This window comes from Balaenoptera physalus (assembly GCF_965194825.1).
Source record: "Balaenoptera physalus genome assembly, chromosome: 6".
In the NCBI taxonomy this organism is placed as follows: domain Eukaryota; kingdom Metazoa; phylum Chordata; class Mammalia; order Artiodactyla; family Balaenopteridae; genus Balaenoptera; species Balaenoptera physalus.
This window is the reverse complement of record NC_138885.1, coordinates 107,744,390-107,761,982: the sequence shown is the minus strand read 5'-3', so window position 1 is coordinate 107,761,982 and position 17,593 is coordinate 107,744,390. Positions and strand designations below refer to the sequence as shown.

The following is a 17,593-nucleotide window of genomic DNA, read 5'->3' as shown; positions in this document are numbered from 1 at the left end:
ACAAAGTTGGAAAGGAGAAGGAAAAAGACAAGTAGATCTATGCTCAACTATTGGGAGATACAGGAGTGCACCCAACAAGTGTATGTCACAGCGTTAGCACTTGAGCGAGAGCCTCGGATATTCAGCAGAGGGGTCAGTACCTACCAAATAGCTGGAGAAAGATCTATAGAGAGTGTGGCTTTTGAACTGAGCCCTGAATGGTGTGATGGCAAGGCTCAAAGGGCAGGGCTGCATCACAGAGGGTCTCGAATGTCATGCTGCAGAGCTGGGACTGGATACGGTAGGTTGGGGGGAGCTAGGGACTATCTGATGTCAAGCAGGATGATAGTAGGTGTGGGTTGGAAGGAGGCGATGGGGAGGATGGCACTTCTGCTCTTCTGTGACCTGGGAAGAGGGTTCCATTTTTATTTTTATTTTCTTATTTTAATTTTTAAATTAAAAAATTTTTTTGTCCGCACGGCATGGCATGTGGGATCTTAGTTCCCTGACCAGGGATCGAACCCACGCCCCCTGCACTGGAAGCACAGAGTCTTAACCACTGGACCGCCAGGGAAGTCCCGAGGGTTCCACTTTTATAGCAGACCCCCTATCCACCTCTAGAAGAGCCTAGATGGCTGACATGGGCTACTGTCACTTCCCTCCCCTGACCAGGGCTGGCCCAAGCCCCTGAGTGGCCCCTGGTCTGCAGGGGGTGTGAGGGTTAGGCAGGATAAGGCTATTTGGAGACAACTTTGTCTCAAAGTTGGGGCAGTGAGGGCTGGGCAGGGGCCCCAGGAGGCCTGGGCCAGGTTTTCCTACACAATCTCAAAGGCATGTTCTGTGGGACCAGGTCTTTCCCATCTCTGGTCAGTTCCCACGTACTTACAAATTGAGGACACTGTCAAGGTTGGTAGGTTCTGAGATGCTGGAATTTGGGACTCTGGGAGGCCAGCCACAGCTGCTGCCCCATCACTGCCCACCGACTCTTCCCATCTGGGAGGGGATGAGGTCATCTTGCTCTGGAGGCAGGGGGTGGATGCAGTGAGGCCTCTGTCTCTGCCCTCCCCACGTAAGGTCCTGAGAAGGTGCCTCTCTCCCCGTCTCCGTCCTCCTGGACTTCACTGTCTCAGATGGCGGGGGGCGGGGTGTTGGGGAGCAGCCGTCTAATGTGCTGACCATCTCTGTGACGCTGGCCCCAGATGCCACCAAATCTTTCCTGAGGCTGTTTGTTCCTCCCGGGCCTCCCCTATCACTTTACTTTTTGGAAAATTGAAGCCTGGGGAAGGGTTTGGCTGGATTCATAAAATCAGTGAGCATTAGAACTGGAAAAGATCTCGAAGACCTTTGGATCCAAACTCATTGGACAGCAGGGGAAACTGAGGAGGCTCAGAGATGCAGGTCACGGGCCCAGGACCTCACAGGAGGGTGGCCTAGATGGCCAAGAGAAGGACCTTTGAATCTCTGGAGGGCTGAGTGGTGGGGAGCTTGGCTCTGGAGCCAGCCCATAGGATCAGAGTTCCTGCTCTGCACCATCCTGTGTGGTCTTGGACAAGTCAGCTAACCGCTCCAGGGTCACTTGCTTCAGCTAAAATAACAAGGGAGATTCGAAGATTAAGTGAGAGAGAGAATATTCTTTAGGTGCCAGGCGTACAAATAGGTATGCAGCAAATGACTTTTTCCTTCCCCTCAGAATAATCCTATCTGCTTCTTTTATCATTTGTAGGGTACCCCAAACTTCAAATCACATTTCCCCCAATATTTTTAATTGTAAAAATTTTTTTGCATATCGAAAAGTTGAAAGGATAATATGGTAATCTCCCTGATTCTGTAATAAACACTTTGCTACATTTACTTTATCACATTTCTATCTCTCCCTCCATCAATCCGTCTTATTTTTATTTTTGGATGTATTTCAAAGAGAATTGAAACATGCATTTCATTAACGAGAGTTCAATTCAAATCGTTTTTGAATATACAGTCACAAATGTCCTAACTCAGCCCAGAGAAAAAAGCCAGAATTGTTATCCCACATTTGACAGAAACGAAAAAAACAAAAAACAAAACAGGTTCAGAAATGAGATTTTAGGTCTCCAGTCACAAAATGAGTTGGAAACAGCATAAGGCAGAGCAGTTTACAAAAGTTGGGAGTTGCTATTATTATTATTGTCTCACCAATCATCCTTCTCCACCCAGTAGCCCTTGGGCCATTTCTCTGTAGCTGTGTCTCTTCCATGGGGTCCTGGACCTCTTGGCATCCTGCCCCCTCTGCCCTACAAGCCCTCTGTCCCTCCCTTCAGGTCCCCTGAGAGGCTGCTGGGCTGGAGGCGGAAGTGGGGGGCACCCTTCTTGGCATGCCTTGCCTCAGGCATACGTGCCCTGCCGCCCAGCTGGCCGAGCTGGGAGCTGGACGTGAATGCCCTGGCTGAGTGCTTCAGGGGTTAAAGGAGGCGGCGGGCAGACTGCTGGCCGGCTCCGGGAAGGGGGAAGGAGGAGGCGGTGCGCTGATAGCCCGCCCGCCTCTACTGCCAGGGGAGGGAGCCGGGTGAGCTGCGCCCTCGCTCAGTTCCCAGCAGTGGCCCTGGGACCAGCTCTGCCCCCTGCGCCCGCTCCCTGCCTGGACACAAGGCTCACTCACGCCCTCCTCTCGGCAACCAGCTTCTTGCCAGCCACAGCTGCTGCCCCATCACTGCCCACCGCCGCCCCCTGTCCTGTGAGCCCAGACACCTATCCCACCCAGTGGCTCCTCTGCCGGAAAGGTGAGTGTGGGGTGTGCGTGTGTGTGTGTGCGCGCGCGTGTGTATGTGTGTGGCGGGCTGTCGGCACTGGTGCTGTCAGGACCACCAGTGGGGCATAAATTAGAGGAGGGGGGAGGTCAGTCTGCCTGGTCACGTGCCTCTGGGCTAGGTAGCCCCTCCAGGCCAACATGTCAGTCCCCTGCCGCCGTCAGTGTCTGGTTCTGGCAGGGATGTCTGGGGCGCGGTTGTCCCTGCTTGGACAGAGACCAGTCACAAGGAGTTTTGTTTGCTGGGGAAGTTGCTGGTGTCAGTGGCTGCTTGAGACCGAGGCCAGCAGGGACGAGTGGGGAGGGACACACTGACCAAGGCAGGGGGGAGGTTGAGATATTTAGTCTCCAGGGTCCCTTCCCTTGCCTGCCTGCTGTCTCAGGGCTGCCTGGGGGCGAGGACCACGACACAGGCGTGGGCAGCTTTTCCTCTCCATTTCTTTCCCAGCCACGGGCGGGAGCTGTTACTGGGCACCTTCTTCCTCCTTGGGGCTCTTCTTGCTCCCACCCCTCGTCTCCCAGGGGCAGCCACGTCTGCGAATGAGGGTCTGGCAGGCTCAAAAAGGTTTCCCACTTCACTCCCCTCAGCGTGGGCCCGTGCTCCCTTGCCCATGGGCACAGCCTGGCATGAGTGCCCCCTGCCGCCCTCCCCCAACCAGCAGCTCCTACTCCTTTCTCACCCCTCTGGGTAGAAATAGCTAATCCAGGTTGTTAATGAACAGACACACGCAGCTGCCTTTCACCCCCCGCCCCGCTCCTTCCTCTCTCCCCACCGCTCTCTCCTGCCCTGACCCTCGGTCATGCCTGCCACCCCTTGCCAAGCCCAAGCATCCATACAGGGCTGACCTCAGTGTCTGTCCCCTACCCCCAGTTCAGGACCAGGGCCAGGACTGCCTCTCCAGATGTTTTTAGGTTGGGCACTGTCTTAGAAGAGGAAACTGGGAGGGTGGTGACCGAGGGGTGACCAAGAGAAGCCCGCTGTGCTCCCAAGCTGGGCTCCCTGCGGGGGGTGGTGGGATGGGGTTAGGGGACAGGGTGGGTGCTGGGTAGGGGAGGAGCTGGCTTGGGGAGGGCAGAACAGGCGGCTGTGGAGTGAGGCTTAGAGGGGCAGCTGGAGATGAGGGTTCTAGAGCCTTTGGGGACAGGGGCTTCTCTTCTGGGAGCCCCAGCGTTCCTTCCATGTGGCAGAGCCAAGCCAGGGGTTTGGGAGGGTGTGGGGGGAGTACCCTTTTTCCTCGAGTCTCTGCTGGGCCCCTTCCTGCAGCTGCCTGGGTCGGGTGGGGACCACTGTGGCTCAGACTTGGCCTTAAGTTGCTCCCACCCCTGCCAGCTGGCGGCTACTCCAGTCTCCCCCACCCGCGCTCTCCCCCAGGACCTCAAAGCTTGCTAAGGCTAAGGCACCCTCTGCCCTGACCCCTCTGGCCTAGGGGAGTAGGAGGCAGGACCTGGACTTGGCTCTGGAGGTGGAGCTGGCTGGGAGAGCTCTCAGTGGGATCAGTGCTGGGATCGCAGCGTGGGGTTGGCCTTGACTCTGCTGCCCGCAGAGGGCAGGGAGTGGAGACAGTGGGCCAGGGCCTAGGAGGGTCTCTCAGCCAGTCTAATAGGACTGGGAGCCAGGACTTTGAGCCGGAGCTGAGAATTCTTGGGTGGCGGAGGAGGCAACCTGGGAACCTCTGCTTCCAAATCCCTGGCCTTGAACCCTTCTGGCTCTCCTTCCTGATCCCTCATCCCATGCTTCATCCTTCACTTCCCTCAAAGCCCCAGTTCAGAATCTCCCATGGGGGCTGTGGTGTCCAGAACTGTAAACACCGGGAGCTGGTGGCCAGGTTGGAGGGGGGCCGGGGTGGGGTGCAGAGGAGTTCAGAGACGAGGTTACTCTTTGGTGACCATCTTCTCATTGAGGATGGACTGTGGCTGAAGCTTTGGAGTTTGGGAACTCTCAGTGCCCTGTTTCTACTGAAGTAAGAGTAGGAAGCAAAGGGGCAGAATGGATTTTAGTTTGGTGAAGGAAGCTCAGCTCGGTTTAACGAAGGGCTTCCTAACAAACCCGGCGGGTCAGCAGGAGAAAGGGCTGCCTTGTAAGGTAGTGAGCTTCCCGTCTGGGGGTGGGGAGTTCAGACAGAACTGGACAACAGCTTGGAAGGATTCCTGAGTTGGGATGTGGTTAGAAGGGATGACCTTGAAGGTCTCTTGGGATGCTGAGGTCCTGGGATTCTTAGAGTCGGGGAATTCTCTGACACCCGGATCAGGGAGCAGGAAGGCAGTGGCCTCTGGCCTGGGGTGTGGACACAGGCAGGACCTCTCAGGGTCCTCCTGCTCCCTGCCAATGTTTGGGGAACAGAGAGCCTGACGCTCTGCTCTCACACCCATTGCTCACTGCCCCACCAGGTCTGCTTCCTGCGAGGATTTTGAGTTTCTTCCGATTCCTCTCGTCCCACTGCTTGTCTTGCCCGGCTGGTTAACCCCACAAGGGCTGGAGCAGACCTGTGGGCTCAGGGCACGGTGTAGGATGGAGGGAACCCCTGCTCCCCTGCAGTTAGAGCCCACATCCCGCCCTGAGGTGCTAACTGGGGGCAGTAGGCAAGGAGGGGGGTGTGCTATGAAGGTGGGCAGCTTGAGCCCCTGTCCAGCTTGCCCCCCAAAAGGGGCCTCCCCAGCCTGCCTGGAAATTGTAGGCAGCGGAGCCAAGATCTGAGATGGGAAAAACACAGGGGCTGCACTTCTCTGAGCCTTAGTTTCCGAATTTTGTAAAATAATACAGGGTAGCTAGAAGTGGTTTGTGTAACTAACTGCTGGGGGTGCCAGCCAAGGGCGTAGTTCTAGTGCCTCTCTGGAGTGTGGGAGGAGCCGGCCACCTGCTCCCCACCACTGGCCTCTCCAGACCTGTTTTCCAAGGTTGGGGTGGGGGGGCTTGAGGGCAGAGAGGAGAGGCAGGGTAGGGGTGGGGTTCAAGATTTCTGAGCACCAAACCCTGGGAGACTTGGACTTCCCTTGACGGGGTGTCAAGGTGGGCTTCTGGGGTGGGCTCTGGACCCACACTGGATGCCCCAGCCTGCCTCTGTCTGCAGCCCCTCCTCTCTGGATGCCCTGTGAGCCCTTTTCTCCTTCGTGGAGGGAACAAAGGAGTAGGGTCCTGGTTTCAGCTGAGGATGAAGTCCCTTCTGATGTCTAACTTCAGTACCTTGGGACCAGGTGAAGCTGCTCAGTTAGGATGCTTCTTCCTCTGGTCTGACAGGGACCCAGTGGGAGGGGCAGGAAGGTGAGATGCTGAGTGTGCCCTTGAGCCTGGAGAAGTCAGGGTCAGAGCTGGGGTGGCCGGCAAAGGGTTTCACGTGCAGCTGCTCCGGCTTCTTGGCTTATTTCGGGGGCCTTGAGTCTCTTTCACCCCAGAAAGGGAAAGTGAGGCCCAGTCGAGGGATAGGTATCGAAGGGGGGCAGAGGAAAGCTCTCCCAGCTACTCTACTCTGAAAAAAAGGGAATCAGAAATGGGTTGGTGCTGCGGGAGGGAGGGAGGGATTTGGGGAGGCTGGAGGGACTTTTGTCCCCAGCACCGTCCGCCCATGGCCCTGGTCTTGGCTTCCAAAGCTATTAGGCGTGCAGAGGTGTGGGCACCAGCAAGCTGGAACGAGGGTGGTGGCGGGGGGCAGGGCTGCCAGTCCTGTGGGCCACCGCCCCCCCCGGGTGCCCCTTCTATTATGCATGGTCACACGCAGCCCTCCCCTGCTTCCTTCTCGCCAATCACCTGAAGCACTTTCCCATGGTGGGGGGCGGGGCTGCAGAAGGTGCAGCTGGGTCCCTGGCCTGCCTCTAGCCAGGTTGGTGACCTTGGCCATCTTCCTACTTGTCCACACTTCGGTTTCCCTCAGGGAGGGTTGTCGGTCTCTGTGGGGTTGGGGCTTGTGTGGGGTGGGGGGTGGTAGGTGGGCCCAAGCCCGTCCCTGGCGCTGCCAGCCCCCGTCCCTCCTCCAGGGTTAGTCTGGGCTCTCTAATCCCTGCCTTTTTAGGGCTGCAAGCCTGTAGCTCAGGCCTGGGTGTTCCAGGAAGCAGAGAGGGACTGGCCCAGGAGGGCGGCGTCCTGGGGAGCTGATGGGGCGTGAGGGGCTACAGGAGGGCCCGAGTGGAATCCTGTCTTTCTGCCATTATGGAGCGAGGGTCCCAGTCCTAGGTCAGGTCCCCCAGGAGACTTCCTAGGCCTTTTGCAGCAGAGAATATGGGACCCCTCAGTTCTCCTAGCCCTTGCAAGCTTCCTGTGTGCTCACCTGTCTTCTAGATGGATTACACGCCCCTTGAGGGCATGCCTGTGCCACTTGCCTCCCTGATGATCCTTGCTGTGCCTGGCACAGTGCTGCTTAGCACGAATCAACTGACTAATGAGGGGCAGACGGGTGAGCATTTTAGTTTAAAAAAATTTTTTTAAATTTTATCCTTTAATGCAATTTTTAAAGGTTATGTTCCATGTACAGTTATTATAAAATATTGGCTATATTCCCTGTGTTGTACAGTACATCCTTGTAGCCTAATAGTTTGTACACCCAATAGTTTGTACCTTCCACTCCCCTCCCCTTATATCCCCCCACCCCCGCCCTGCCACTGGTAACCACTAGTTTGTTCTATCTGTGAGTCTGCTTCTTTTTTTGTTATATTCACTAGTTTGTTGTATTTTTTAGATTCCACATATAAGTGATATACAGTATTTGTCTTTCCCTGTCTGACTTATTTCACTTGGCATAATGCCCTTGACAGTTTTAATAATAATTTCTGCCTCATAGTGTGGTTGTGAGGATCAGATGAGTTAGTTCACTGAAAATATTTGAACAGTGTCTGGCACATAGTAAGTGCTCAATAAATGTTAGCAATTATTATTATTGTTATTATTATAATTATTACTGGCGGTGGTGGTGGTGGTGTCCTTCCAGGAGCCGAACTCTGGGTTGGCCCTTTTCTCTCTTGTTGTGGTTGTTCCACCCCTAAGATAGGGAGGGTTACGGGACCAGAGAGTGGAGGAGATGGTGGCATCATTTTCCCCCAGGGGGTCCTAGCATCAGAGCCCAGGGAAGAGACGTCCTCCCCCCCCCTCCAACTCTGTCTCTCTCTGTGATTGGGGGCTGGTAGGGAGATAAGGGGACCTCTCGAGGCCTTCTCTGCCCAGGGAGCTGTGTTTATGGAGAACTCTGAGAAAGCTGCCATCACTGTAAACAAGATGCATTATTATAAACCAGCCCAGGCTCCCCTTCTTGGATCCCATCCATTCCTTGATGAGAGTCACTGAATCAGAGACTCCCAGGGCCAGCAAGGACGTGGGCTGGCCTCCAGGCAGGCCACTCTTGACCTCCGGGCAAGCTACTCTTGACCATGGAATACACCCATAGGGGTAGCAACTATATTTTAAAGTGAGATTCCCCAAATAATGCTGCAAGTTGCTGTGTCTTATACCCTCTAGGTCTCTCTGAAGTCTAACCTGCATCCCTCTTTTAAATTTCTTTTTAGTTTTGGCTGTATTGGGTCTTCGTTGTTGCGTGTGGGCTTTCTCTAGTCGCGGCGAGCGGGGGCTGCTCTTCGCTGCGGTGCTCGGGCTTCTCACTGTGGTGGTTTCTCTGGTTGAGGAGCACAGGCTCTAGGCGCGCGGGCTTCAGTAGCTGTGGCTCGCAGGCTCAGTAGTTGTGGCTTGCGGGCTCCAGAGCGCAGGCTCAGTAGTTGTGGTGCATGGGCTTCGTTGCTCCGCGGCATGTGGCATCTTCCCAGACCAGGGCTCGAACCCGTGTGCCCTGCATTGGCAGGCAGATTCTTAACCACTGCGCCACCAGGGAAGTCCTAACCTGCATCCCTCTTGCTGCAACTTTACTTTAGTCCCTTATTGGTAGGAGGTGGGGGAGAACCATGCCCAGCCTTTGCTGCGTGCCTCAGAGCTGGGAGCTTTGACCCCGTGGTGGCAGGGGCAGGCAGGCTCCTGGCCACGCTCCCTCACCATCTGAGGCCTCTCTGGGGTCCTCTGCTTTCTGGTGCCCCCGATGTTCCTCATTAGTAGGGGTCAGCCCTCAAGGCCTGCCAAGCTACACCCTCCACCTAGCCCTGGTTCCCACCCAGGGAGGCTGAGGTTGCTCCGGGTTGGGGGTGTGAGCTCCATTTCCGGACCCCTGGCCCGCCCAGTTGCAACTGTAAAAGGCATTAAGCTTTTTTTTTTGGAGAAAGAATGGGCTTGGGCTGATGATGATGACAGCTGCGAAGCGTTCCTGAGCTCAGGCCGGCCCTATCTCGCTTCCCTTCCTCAGCCCCTGGTCACCTCTGCCCCATTGCTAGGCCATTGCTCATCTAGAGGAGGGGCTTACCTTTGACCCTTGACCTTGACCGGACCTGAGTAGTCAACTGGTCTCCGACAACTCTTTATGGGGAGCAGCCTGTGGGTTCAGCATGGGGCTTGGTGCTGGTGTGGTGGGGGGGTGCCCGGGGGCAGACAGAGGGCTTCAGGGGACGCATAAGGGAGGGTTTCTGCCCTGGGGTCCCTGTGGCCGAGGGCAGTGGGAGAGCAGGGCTTCTGCTCTGTCCCTGGACTCTGCACCAGTCCCTTCCCTTGCTGGGCCTGGTGTCCTCACCTGTAGGATGGAGGGCTGGAGAGGTGCTGGGCTGGAAGAATCTGCGAGTCCATTTCCCTGCCGGAGCCTCCTCCCCTGGTCCCAGGCTGTGAACTTCACCTTGCATTGACCTTGCTTCCCTCCCCACCCTGCCCCCCCACCTCTGGCAATCGCTGGCAGGAAGTCCTGCTGATTAGGGCCCTAATCACCAGCTGAGACTCCCAGAAACAGCCAAGCTGGTAGAGCAGAGAGGGGCCACCAGGCCAGGAAGGGGGAAGCACGGGGAGCTGCCCCCACCCAGGGTGACATGGGCTGGGGTGTTGGCTGTGACTAGGGGGCACTAGATGCCTGCTTGGGATTGGGGTCAGCTCCTTGGGCTGGGGCGGTGCCCAGACACCCACTGTCAAGGCCGTGTGGCAGCGGCTGAGTACAGCTGGGCACACTTAAAAGCCTTTTTGGGCATCTACCCTCTACCACGCAAGGTGCCGGGGGTATGTATGGGGCTGGGAAGGCCAGGGAGACATGGTCTAGTAGGAAACAAAGGGGAGTAGACAGAGGGTTTCTGCAACATGCAGAGGGGGCATCAAGCAAGAAGGAGTGCACACGAGCTGGTGGAATGGAGAAAACTTTGGAGAAGAGGTGCCATTTGAGATGGGTTTTGAAGGTTGAGAAGGACTTCGGCAGGAAGGAGAAGGGACAAAGGCTTCTTCAGGCACAGGGGAAGGCACGCACAAAAGCGCAGTGGCACGCACGTAACGATGGATAAAATAATGGCTCCAAGCCTGTGTCAGAGTCGGACAGGCTTGGGTGTCCCTCCCACCTCTGCTGATTACTAGCTGTATGACCTTGGGCTGAGGCTCAGTGTCTGCATCTGTAAAATGGGGTTAATATGTAATCTTATAGAGGTATGGTGGGGATGAAATGAGATCGTACTTGTGAAGTGCCTACTTGTGAAGCTCAGTGTCTGCCACAGGCCAGGCCCACAGAAAGTGGTTTGTGTGGGAAAGGCTGACTTTGGAGGAGCCTGGAGGTGTTGCTTGGGGTCCGGCTGTGGGGGATTTTCTGGGAGAGGGAAGCAGCAGAGGGCCTTAACGTAGCAGAAACACAAAGAGGGTGTTATTTAGGAAGGTGATTTGGGTAGCTGTGAAGGCTGTACTGAGCCACGGAGACCAGGGACAGGCCACAAGTCCAATCTCCTGGAGTCCCCGGGCTGGGAAACCCTCTCCTGAGTCACTTCGCGCCTCTGGGCTTCCTTACCACGTGCTGTCCTCCTCTCCTGGATCAGGAGGCTGGGGATGTACTGAGATCTCCCTCCTGGAAGATCTTTCAGGACAGAAGAGAGCCCTCCTTGGCAAGGCTTCACACATGAAGGGATGGATGACCGCAGCAGGCGCGAATGAGGGTAGACTGCGGGCAGCTCCCATTTCTAAGGAATCAAGGGACTCCTTTGGGGGGCTGTCCTTCACCACCTGCCCGGCACCCAGTAGGTGGTTCCTATTTGTTGAATGAATGCATGAACAAGGGTGTCCCCTGGTCAGTGCGGAGGCAGGGGGTGCCCAGCCTGACTGTAAGTGGCTTGGTTAGTGTCCGGACAGGGACTGCCCATCCGTAGCCAAGAGGAATGTTGAGTGTTGCAGAGGCCAGGTGCTCAGCAACTGCATGGATGAGGGAGCGGAGATTTCAGGAGCTTTAACTTCCCGGAGTGAGGTCCTATCACAAGGGCAGTGTGGCATGGGGGTCAAGATCACAGACTCTGCAGCCACGCTGTCTGGGTTTGAATCCTGACCCCACCTCTCGCAGGCTGTGTGACTGCCGGCAACTTACCTAACCTGCCGGTGCTTGAGTTTAATTCATCTGTAAAATGTGGGAACCAGAAAGAACCGTGTCTTCTGGACATACCGCATGACCTTTGGTTATTATTACTGCTATTGTTATTACTGTTGTGGATGCAGAGGGAGAGAGCTGGGCAGGGGCTTCTTGGCAGAGATGAGAGCAGCTGCCCAGAGGGGGGTGGGAGAGCGCTAGAGATAGAGGGAGGCCTTGAAGAGTCCTCGGTGCCTTATGAGCTGCCTCGGACACCACACATGGTGCTGCCTCTGCTGTGGCCAGCTGAGCCGAGCTGAGCGTGGGAGCGGAGGCCGCAGCCAGGCCTGGATTCCAGGCTGGAGCCCTGGGAGACAGGGGCGAGCCGGGGCGAGGGGTGGGGGAGGAGAGGTGAGCAGAGAGGAGGCCAGGACTCTCCCCAGTCCCCAGCTGGGACCCCAGGAATTCCTTCCCTGTCTCTTGCCAGAGGGCCTGGCCTTTTGGCTCCAGGGCCTTCAGAAGGCCTGTGGTCCATCTCCCTGCTTCCTGGGCAGACTGTTTCTGATGCCCCTTCACTGTTAGAAAGTGATTACTCTACACTAACCATCATCTGGCTGCAACTCCTTTCTTCCCTCTTCAGCTCACCTTCAGCTCTCCCACCGCCAGTGTTGTGTAATGAGCAGCTGCTTTGCAGCAAGGGAGAGTGAGGGTAGACTTCAGTGCCCTGCCCTGACTTGGGGCAGGGGGAGGGGATTAGCTGGAGGGACTGGTGGCAGAGGGGTTCAGGTGGCCTGTTTCTAGTCCCCCTTTGGCACTGAGTGACCTTGGGAAAAGCACTTCCCCTCTCTGGGCTTCAGTTTCCTCGTTTGTGAGATGAGAAGGTAGAGTTAGGAGAGTTCTTGCTTTCTAATCAGTGATGAAATTCTGCAAGTCCAAGGATCTTTCTGAACAGAGAGGGTCTTGCTCTGGGGGCTCTTGGAAGAGTTGTCCACCATGGACGTGGGGGCCCTGGAGGGTCTTAACGCATCTACTGGGAAGCCTGCTGAGGTGCTGAGGAGGTCCCTTCCAGCCCTGGGACTGGAAGATTCTTTGCTCAGTGACCTCTCCTCCAGCTCCATTTCTTAGAACAGAGCAGAGGGCAACAGCTGTCAGAGTTGAATGGGCCAGAGTTTCTGGGTCTCTGTCCCAGTGATTCAGGTGGGGATGCGCTGGCAGGATTTGAGCTGGTGAAGTGAGGGAGGGAACTGGGCAGCTCTGCCAGCTCACCCTTGGCCACGCTTAGAGGACGGAGTAGGAGTAAGTGATGCGCTGAGCAGTGGACGTGCAGAGAGGAGTGAGTAACAGTTGTGAGTAATGGCTCAGTGTCTCTGCCGGGCAGGTGGCTCTTAGACTGTACAGAGCTGTCTGGGGCTCCGGAAATGCTCCCTGGAGGCCAAGCCACTGAGTCACGGGGGCCTGAGCTTTGCTGCCACTGCCCTCCTTAGGAGTTGGGAGTCCAGCCCCAGCCCCTCCCCCCAATCTATACCTCCACACCCCCTTGGCCCCATAGCTGCCCTGTTTTGTCCTCTAAGCACCCTAGTGACCTGGATTGCCGGAAGGAGTATAGATTTTGTATTCTGGCTGTCCTGGGTTTGAGTCTCAGCTCAACTGCTCATAACTGAGTGGTCTTGGGCAACTTACTTTTCTTGTTGAGTTTCAGTGGCCTCACCTGGAAAAAGCGAGTATTGCCTGTTGTGCATATTGTTGAACGGGTTAAATGTGGTACTATGTCTGAAGTACACAGTACACGGTAGGTATTCAAATAAAATGGTTGTCCCACAAGCCCTAAACTCTGTTTTGCTTCTCCTCACCACCTCCACCTCTAAAATTCCTGCTTCTGTGCCTTCATCCCATAATTTTCAGGATGCTTATCCTCCAGTTAGATCTGCCCCATCGTTTGTGCACATGCCGTCCTGTTTCTGCCACCTCCTACCCAGCTTCCATCTGTGTGCCTTACCCCCTCACCTGCTCTAGCAGAAGGACGGGCAAGGCTCAGGTGGCCCGGGCGAGTCCAAGGGGAATTTGTCACTTGTCCGGCTGCAGTGGGTGGTCAGGCTCCTGTGGGCACCTCACATCCCCCACCTCTGCTGGTTCATGCTCTCCCCTCCCCACTGTCCGCCCACATGGGTCATTTCCCCCTCTGGCTTTCTGAAATCAGCTGAGCCCAGGGCCATGCAGACTGTCCCTGCTAGTAGGTGTGCTGGCCGTGCTGCTGTGTTCCCATCTGTGCGGCTCTGCTTGGGGCGGGGCGGGGAGGGAGCACCAGGGAGTGACTTTGCATCTGCACCTGGCAGTGGTCCTGTGGCCTGTGTGCACGCTCTGCGTGTGCCTCGGGGCATCTGAGCTGTGTGTGTGCCGTGTCTCTGGGTCACTGGGCCTCTATCTGATGTGAGTTCTCTCTCCTGTCCAATTAAAATCTGCCTGTTTTCCCAGCCAGATAGAGCCAGGTCTTCCGCTGCCTCTCCCTCCACCCCCTCTTCCCTCCAGACCTGGTTTCGGATGTGTGCATCTTGGAGGGCCTCCCGGGGAACAAGGAAACATTGCAGAGGGGTGGATATGCGTCAGATGGAGCTGAACAATGCCGGTGACAGCCAGGCCTCCGCTGGCCTTCAGTGCTGGCCTGGCTTCAAGTCTCTGCTGCTGGCTAATTGGGATCGAGAGGGGGCTTCCTGCGACTCGGCCACAGATGGATTTAAAGGAGCTACATGGAGCTGGGCTTGCCCTGCCCTGCCCTGGGGACCTCCTGTTCCTGGGGCTCCTGGTGCAGTCCATCAGAACAGATGGGGTTCCAGAACACCAGCCCTTGACAGGCGCTAATTGTGCGGAACAATCACACTAACTCCTCCTGTCGCTGCCATCTGTGGCCCAGGAGTTTTCTACATGAGTGAATTTTCAGATAATTGAAGCTTAGGCCACATAAGAGTCGAAAGCTCCAAAGAAAAAAAGGTGAATTGCTTTGATGGGAATCTTTTGCATTGTATTATACTGCTCCGAGCTCTGACTTAAGGTAGACAGGACCTTCCTCTCATTCTGTTATTGTTCCTCAGTTTTTTCCTCTGTAAAGTGGGCATATGAACAGAACCTACCTCACAGCATTCGAGTGAGGATTACATACGTTGAGACACATCAAATGCACATAGTATGCCCCGTACAATTTGCGACCCTGTAAATGAAGGCGCTGAGGCATGGAGAGGTGCAAGAACTGCATCCGGCTCAAATAGAAGGGAGCTAACGTTTTCCAAGCATGTGCTATGTTCCAGACATTTTCACTCATGTCATCTCAGTCAACTTTATTTTGTCCCCCCAACCACTCTGCAAAGTAGGTCTCCTTATCCCCAGTTTACAGATGAGGAAACTGAGACTCGGGGAGGTTCAATAAGGTCTCAATAGCCGGTCTATGGCAAATGGGTATTTGAGCCCAGGCCTAACCTAGTCCAGGGCTTTTCTAATCCTATCTCTTGTCTTTTGGTTGGAAACTCATGATCCCTCAGTGTGTTCAGGAATTTGGAAATGAGGGTCCTCAAGCAGAAGGAATTATGATCTATCAGAATTGAACCCACTCCCAGTTACCATGTTTGGGTTAAGTTCAGGGTGGTTTAGAGTCAGGTGATGAGACAAAATGACCTTTAGGGGTCTAGGCAACTCAAGAGCACAGATGGGCTTTGAGAATACAGAATTTTCCTCCTGTTTGCTTTTCTTTCGGCAAGCCTTAAATCTTTAATAAAAGGAGGTAGGTAGGCATCAGGAAGGCCTTCCTGATCAGCATCAGCATAGGGCAGTGATGCAGGCAGCATAGGGAGGCTGAAGAACCAAAAAAACTTTAGGGAATTTCTTCAAATCCAAGGTGTCTTCTTTTTCCCCCCATTTTAATGTTTCTGAACTTGGAATGCACCTTACGGTTGAAGTGTACAATGCATTTCGGGTAGCACTTCCTCCTCAAAAGCTCTTGTGCAGTTGATGGTGCCCCAGACAGTCAGTGGTATCTTTGAGATTAGGAAACAGAGCCGTGAACACCTGTGGTTTGCAAGGCCTCTTGCAGATGTAGAAGGGAGAGAGAGCTGCAGGCCATTGTCCTGCCCTGAGAGCTGACTATGGACGAGTTTAAGAAAGCAAGAGGAACCTCTGATATCTGTGTGGGTTTGAGGGTGGCCCCTAGCCCTGGAATTCTCAGTCTGAGGCCTCGCTCAGCCCATCTTCTCCTCCACCCCCCTGCCCCAGCCTTCTCCACCAGGGCCCCTGGTGTGCTCCTTGGCAGTTCCTGAACCCTCTGGCTTCTTGGGTTTCCCCCTTGCTCTCAAATTTTTTTCCCATGCATCCTTCCTGCCTTACTGTTTTAGCACAGCTTAGGGTCAAAGGCTTTTGTCCCTTAAAGTTTTCATCTAAGGTCAGAAACCCTCATGGGGAGTGAGAGGATGGGGCAGTCTCCCTCTGGGTGTAATTTCTGGAAAAACAGACGGACTTGAATCCCAGTGAAATAATAACCCTCTTCATACCTCCGTTATAGCAGTTACTAAGCTCTTTATAATTCTCTGTTTACATGCCTGTCTCCTCCACTGGGCACAGGTTCCCCTCCTGGACCAGGCCTTTCTTATTCCTCTCTGTCTCCATTGCTGGGAAAGTGGCACCAAAGGGTCCTCAGTCACTGTAGTTGAAGGAATGCTTGGTCTTGCTCCTGTGCCCATCACCTCCCCCCTGTCCCCAGTTCCACTAGAACCTTGACCACAGACCGCAGCCCTTTCCTTCACCAGATTCTTCTAGGAACTTCCTAGAAGTGATGTTTTCTTTGCTGCAGGCCATGTCATCCAACCCACCTGCTTTAGAACAAATGGCCCTTCTCCAGGCAGGGAAGAAGGGCTGGGGTTTTCCCTGCTCTTTAGATCTTAGGAGAAGGTAACCTTGAAGTCTGCATTTCAGACTCCCTGTTCAATGTCTCCACTTATATAACAGAGGCCCTGCTTCCTCTGAGTCCTCCAGGCTGGGTCCCTCAGTGGTGGCTAATTTCTCCTCAGTCTTCTTATATCCCCTTGTACTGCTCTCGGTAACCTCGCTCCTCTGCTCCTGACCCCAGCTCAGAGCCTCTTTTCACTTTGGTCTCTTCTTCTGCCACCCCCCACCCCCACCCCTGGCCCAGACATCTCCCCGGCCCACCCACCTCAGAGGCTATGCCCCCCATGAAACTCTACCTGTGACCCCCCGACTGGGCAAGGTGCTATGGTCCTGGGCAGAGCTGAGGCTTGGGGTGCCACCAGGTTGGAACTCTGGTTCCACTACCGACTGGTTGCATGACCTCAGGCTAAGCATGTTACCTCTCAGAACCTCGTTTCCCCATCTGTAAAATGGGCTGATAACCCCTACCTCACAGTGTACCATATGGAAAAAAACCAAACAAACTTGACAGTGGTGTTCTCTGGCTGGAGCACGGGCTTCGAGGCAGAGAGGTGAGGAATGGGACTGGAGAGAGAGACACAGCCAGGTCTCGAAGGGCCGTGAGGACCATATTAGGGCATCTGGACTTTATCCCATGGAGCTGGGAGCCATGGAAGGACTTCAGGCAGAGGAGTGGCATTAATGGCTATGCCTTGTAGAAATAGTTCTCTGGCTGCCGAGCGGAGAGTGGCTTAGAGGTCTGGACTGAGGGCAGGAAGGCCTGTGTCAGGGGGCCGTTGTAAGAATCTCCATGATTAAAGAGACTAGGGGTGACGGGGTGGTTTGGAGAGTTATTTGGGTGGAGGAATTGACCAGGCTTGGTTGGGGGGCAGTGTAGGAGGAGTGCAGCCAACCCTCAGGTTCTGGCTGAACAACCTAGGGTGGCCCGCAAATTGGGTGGTTGTCAGTAGCGAAGAGGGAGCCCTGGAGGAGGCAGAGTTGGGGCAGGGCCGTGAGTGCAGGATGCTGACCAGGGTCAAGCCCTGGGCCCAACTGTGCCTGTGGCCCCACATGCCCCACCCTTGTCATTGCCGACCCTTGGCTCCCCTCTTGTGCTCCCAGGGCCTGGCGCATAGGAGGCACTTGGTACCTGTTTGCTGGACTCATCTTCTCTGATTTTCTGCTCATGAGAAGTCTGGCCTGGCATGGAACCTCAGCCCTCCCAGGGTCACTGACTTTGGGTGTGGGCCAGTGTGGCCCCTGAGCTGGGCCCTTGGGGCCCCAGCTTGGGTTCCAGGGCGGGCAGATCTTCAGAAAAGATGTTCTGCCACCAGCTAGGCATCCGGCGATCTGGGTGCTATCTTATGCCATCCTCCGGGTAGGCTCTGAAGGGGACTGGCTGCAGAGGGCAGGGCCTGCTGCTAGGCCTGCCCCACCTGCTTTGCTGCTGCCAGGACCTTCTCGGGAAATATCTGCTCTGAAGTATCACAGTCCAGCGGGCTCAAGAGGGTCAGGCACACCCGGCCTTCCCCTTGGATGGCGTTGGGCTGTGCAG

The 17,593-nt window shown here is 55.3% G+C and overlaps 1 protein-coding gene across 9 annotated transcripts in view; it reads left to right on the top strand.

The window, feature by feature from the left end:
- Window positions 1-17,593, top strand: part of TNS1 (tensin 1) — a 230,354-nt gene that overhangs the window by 89,959 nt on the left and 122,802 nt on the right. The window contains exon 1 of one of the 9 annotated variants that reach the window (XM_082467424.1): window positions 2,457-2,735. The exons of the other annotated variants lie outside the window; for them this stretch is intronic. The gene's annotated coding sequence lies outside the window, so the exon portion shown is untranslated. Of the gene's footprint in view, window positions 1-2,456; window positions 2,736-17,593 lie in introns of those variants that run through there. 9 annotated transcript variants of the gene reach the window in all.